The following is a 5,230-nucleotide window of genomic DNA, read 5'->3' on the forward strand; positions in this document are numbered from 1 at the left end:
TTCTGTGTGTGGGGTTAGTATTGTTTTTGCAACTGTTCCTCTAACTTTGAATTTATTTCAAAAAAAACAAAAAACAAAAACCCTGCATCTGAGTTCCCAGATTGCTGCCTGCCCTAAAGAACTATCAGTCATTCACACTGTAGTCTGATTAGTTGGCTTTGTGTTCAAAATGGAAAGAATTTGATATGTTATCTAATAGGAAATATAGCTGAAGAGTGGGAATAGTAGGAGTAAGGCAGGGAGATTAGAGTTAAGTATATTTGAAACATGCTCTCTAGCCTCTGTTCTCCTTCCTTTCCCCAACCCCACATATTACATCAGAGTAGTCCCTGGCCATGTCACTGGTCCTCATTTATGCCAAAACCAAAATAAATGAATAAACACACACACACACACACACATATATATACATATGTACATAAAAATGTCAGAGTTCCTGAGCAGCCAGTGAAGGAGAAGGAACTGTGTGTGTGTGTGTTGTGCACGCATGTTTGTGTGCACAAGTGTGTGGGCATGGAGTTGGGGGAAGGCAACCCCTTGAACCCCATTGGCCATCTCTTCTTTCTTCTGCATACCTATCTGTTGATGCTGGGTATTTGCCTTTCTTTTCATTCATTTCCAAACCTTTTTAAATTTTAGGTTTGGGGATAGTGGAAAAGACAGGAAAAGGGAAGGGAGGAGAATAATGGCAGAAGGGGAGGAGGAGGACAGGGAAATGAAGAGAGGATAAACCTGGAGTTAAGGAATAGAGCTCTGGAAGAGGTCTCAGAATTAGTCTTTGGTAATTGCCTGCGTGTCAATGGGGAAACTGAGGGCCTGTATGATACTTTTAAAGAACCAGAGTTCTGAATATGGCTAAGGTGGAACTAAGTTCACTGGCCCAGTTTCCCCACTTAAATAAACTTAAATGAACTTTGAAAATTGGAACTTAAGTGATAATATAATTTCTGGAGGCTTGGAAGTCCTGGCAGGGAAATGTCCAAATCTACCTGCCTCAGCCTGAGTGGAAACCAAATAAAAAACCTCGGCACAATAGAAGCTTTGAAAAATCTTAAAAACTTGAGAAGTCTTGACTTGTTTAACTGTGAGATCACAAATCTGGGAAATTATAGAGAAAGTATTTTTGAATTACTGTGGCAAACCACATACTTGGATTTCATCAGGAAGGTAATGAAGCCCCAGACTCTGAGTAGGAGGATGATGAAGATGAGGAAGAGGAAGAGGAAGTTGGCCCACTTGAAGGATATGAAGAGAAGGATGAGGAAAATAAGGAGGAGGAAGAGGAGGACAAAGATGAAGTAGGCACAGAATTGGGAGAGAGAGAAGTGAGCCTCTTACAATTAATGAAAAATGAAATTCAGGATGAAGAAGATGATGACGACTATGTTGAAGGACAGTAAGAGAAAGAAGAGAAAGAAGAAGGTCTACAAAAGGAGAAGAGGAAATGAGATGCCAAAGATGATGGAGAGGAAGAAGATAACTAGATCATTCTAAGACTATATTGCCTAATGTTCCTGGGTTTGCAATAGAGCGGTCATGTCTTCTTTGTTTCTTCATGTAAAATAGCTATCCCCACCAAAGATTCACAAGTAACTTTTATAGAAAAAGTATAGCTTTACTACTTTTGCCTTTTTATCATTCCAAAAAAGATTTATTAGTCTGTTTATGATCATATTGTAAGTAGAGAAAAATTTTCATTGACCCCATTGTGAAATTCCCTGGCAGTTACTTGGAATATTAATTTTACTAATTCAACCTCATTGTGTTAGTCATTTTTAACCCATAATTGAAACATGGTTGCTTTTACACAGTTTTAGTGTGATGCATTTCATTCATAAGCTTTTAAAGTTATTTACAAACTAATTGAAATCATAGTAGGCTTTAATATGAAATGGCAATAGTCTCCTGAATGATAAGTTGGTTTTTTTAGAGGTGACTGACCCAGAAACCTTTAATTCAAACACAATGACTATTTTTTGGCTAAGAGTATATGGGTGCTTTTTGCCACACATATAATTAGAAGCAGAAGCAGAATCATATAGCCATAGAGTTCATGGATTTTATGGAGGCTTCTGAAACCTCTGTTAAGCCAGGTGACCAAGATTTTATTTCTAAAGGAAAAAATGCTTATATTAAGTTCAGAGACATGCAGATGAGCCCTTTTTTCTTCAAGCTCCAGATCATGACATGCTAGGGGTTTATTTTGTTTTATTTTTAGGTGTGCATTCTTTTGCCTCTCAGCAATTCCTTTATGATCACCTTCCTTTCTTTTTTCAGTTCCCTCCATCTCCAAAAAAAAAAGTTGGAAAACTAGTGGATACCCAGGAAAACCTTTAGTCTTATATGGCAACCACTTTTTCAGACCTGTCTCAGTTTTAAACAACCAAGCGAAAGAAATGGAGTATTTTCTCAGATACAATTATTATTATCCACACCGTTTTATGCAGCAGGTTCTGCTTAATGTAGATCTCTCTTGGTTGACAACATGTATAGAGTGTACTGGCAGGATGAAGAAAAAGAAGCAGGGGAGGCTTTTGGAAGCAGCATCATTGTTGTCCAAAAGTCAGAACAATTGCATGTTGATAATTAATGCGACATTCAAGTCAATATTTTTAAATTGGCTTCCCAAATGATTTGTATACAACTTTGCAAAGTATTTTTAATTTTCAATTATTCTTCCTATAGTTATAAAGCATTGCCAGAAATTACAGCATTTAACTGGAATATAGAAGGCAGTTGGGAGGATTCTGGGAAGATGGTGGCATAGAAAGACGTGGAAGACCTAGTCTCCCCCAGAACAATTCATAAATGAACAAAAAACCAATAAATAACCTGGAATGGTAGTGGGGAGACAAATGTGACCGTACACTCAACATCCACCGATATGAATTGGGAGGAATGCCCGAGATCACAGTATAAAATCTGAAAGTAAAATTGCGGACCCGCGCTGAGAGCCAAGAACCTAGAGCCGGGAGCCCCTCCCTCACGGAAGCCGCGCTGTGCACTTTCTCAGCCCAGCCCCAAGTGAGGTTTTAGTGATAACAGCTCAATAAAGACAGTAAATCCTCAACAAGCAGACAGAGACTTTTGGTGACAGCTGACCTTGGGAAAATCGGGGGAAATATTCTGTCTCTCGCTCTCTCTCTGTGAAGAAAACTTTGGCTGCTCTCAGCCCACAAGGAGTTGCAGTGGAGATGGCCTCACACAATCTGCATTCTGAAATGAGCTGAGAGCCCCACAGCACAGCCAAGCGGCCCAGGGCTTCCCTAGAGGGACAGTGCACACTGATGACATAGCACAGCATTTTCTCTTGGCTGAGGGAGGATTGCGGCTGGGAGGGGGGATCCGCTCAGAGAACCCAGAGGTGCTACGCCAAGTCTGGTGGTTTATGGGACACCAAGAGAGAGCTGCCCCTCCTCCCTGACCACCCGTGTGCGCGCTCCACATTCAGGGCGGGCGACTCCAGCGGTGCACCCAGGCTGAGCTCCCCAACTGAACATACAAGAATCATTTCCCCACACTGCTGCCTGGATGGATATAGGTGGCTCACAGATGCCATCTGCTGGTTACCTAGAGAAAGTGCACGTCACCAAGCTGTGCCTCTGAAAAATTAGATCGATATCCTTTAAGAACCCTACCAAGCAAAACAAATGCCAAGAGGCCAAAAACAACAGAAAATCTCAATGCATATGATAAAACCAGATGATATGGAGAATCCAGCTCCAAACACACAAATCAAGATTTTGGAAGAAACGTTATTCCTCGCAAAATTAATTAAAGAGGTACAATCAAAGAATGAAAACATGGCAAAAGATTTAAAGGACATCAAGAGGACCATGGCCCAGGATATAAGCGCCATAAAAAACACTCTAGAAGAGCATAAAGAAGACATTGCAAGAGTAAATAAAAAAAAATAGAAGATCTTATGGAAATAAAATAAACTGTTGGCCAAATCAAAAAGACTCTGGATACTCACAATTCAAGACTAGAGGAAGCTGAACAACTTCTCAGTGTCCTAGAAATCCACAGAACAGAAAATGAAAGAACAAAAGAAAGAATGGAGAAAAAAATTGAAAAAATCGCAATGGATCTCAGGGATATGACAGATAAAATAAAATGTCCAAACTTAAGACTCATTGGTGTCCCAGAAGGGGAAGAGAAGGGTAAAGGTCTAGAAAGAGTATTCAAAGAAATTGTTGGGGAAAACTTCCCCAACCTTCTACACAATATAAACACACAAAGCATAAATGCCCAGCGAACTCCAAATACAATAAATCCAAATAAACCCACCCCAAGACATATTCTGATCAGACTCTCAAATTCTGAACAGAAGGAGCAAGTTCTGAAAGCAGCAAGAGAAAAGCAATTCACCACATACAAAGGAAACAACATAAGACTAACTTGTGACTACTCAGCAGCCACCATGGAGGTGAGAAGGCAGTGGCATGACATATTTAAAATTCTGAGAGAGAAAAATTTCCCACCAAGAATACTTTATCCAGCAAAACTGTCCTTCAAATTTGAGGGGGAGCTTAAATTTTTCACAGACAAACAAATGCTGAGAGACTTTGCCAATAAAAGACCTGCCCTACTTCAGATTCTAAAGGAAGCCCTACCAACAGAGAGACAAAGAAAGGAGAAAGCGATACAGAGAATTTTAACAGACATATATAGTACCTTGCATCCCAAATCACCAGGACACTCATTTTTCTCTAGTGATCACAGATCTTTCCCCAAAAGGGACCATAAGCTGAGACATAAAACAAGCCTCAAGAAATTTGAAAAAAAAAAAAAAAAATTGAATATACTCAAAGAACATTCTCCAAACACAATGGAATACAAATAGAAGTAAATAATTTTTGAACTATAACTCCACTATTTCCTTCCCACATGATAAAAAATGCACAAACTCTAAGGACAAATCAATGGTTTTTGAACTCAATGTAAAATATGTAATTTTAGACAACTGTATAAAGGTGGGGAATTGAAGGAGTATAGGAACATAGTTTATGTGCCCTATTGAAGTGAAGGTGGTATCAAAGAAAAACAAGATTGATAGGGATTTAAGAGGTTAATTTTAAGCCCCACAGTAAACACAAAGAAATTATCAGAGAATATAACCATAGAGATGAAAAGTAGAGTCTGGATTAAGAGAAATGGGGGAAGGGGCAATGAGAAGTTAAGAAAGGAGTGTAGGGTTGCTGTTTGAGGTGAAGGGAAATTTCTAGTA

At 39.3% G+C, this 5,230-nt stretch overlaps 1 pseudogene; it reads left to right on the forward strand.

The window, feature by feature from the left end:
- Nucleotides 1-729: 729 nt before the first annotated feature.
- On the forward strand, nt 730-1,484 carry LOC119540388 (annotated as a pseudogene).
- Nucleotides 1,485-5,230: the final 3,746 nt, after the last annotated feature.

The sequence above is a fragment of the Choloepus didactylus genome, chromosome 7 (genome assembly GCF_015220235.1).
Source record: "Choloepus didactylus isolate mChoDid1 chromosome 7, mChoDid1.pri, whole genome shotgun sequence".
In the NCBI taxonomy this organism is placed as follows: domain Eukaryota; kingdom Metazoa; phylum Chordata; class Mammalia; order Pilosa; family Megalonychidae; genus Choloepus; species Choloepus didactylus.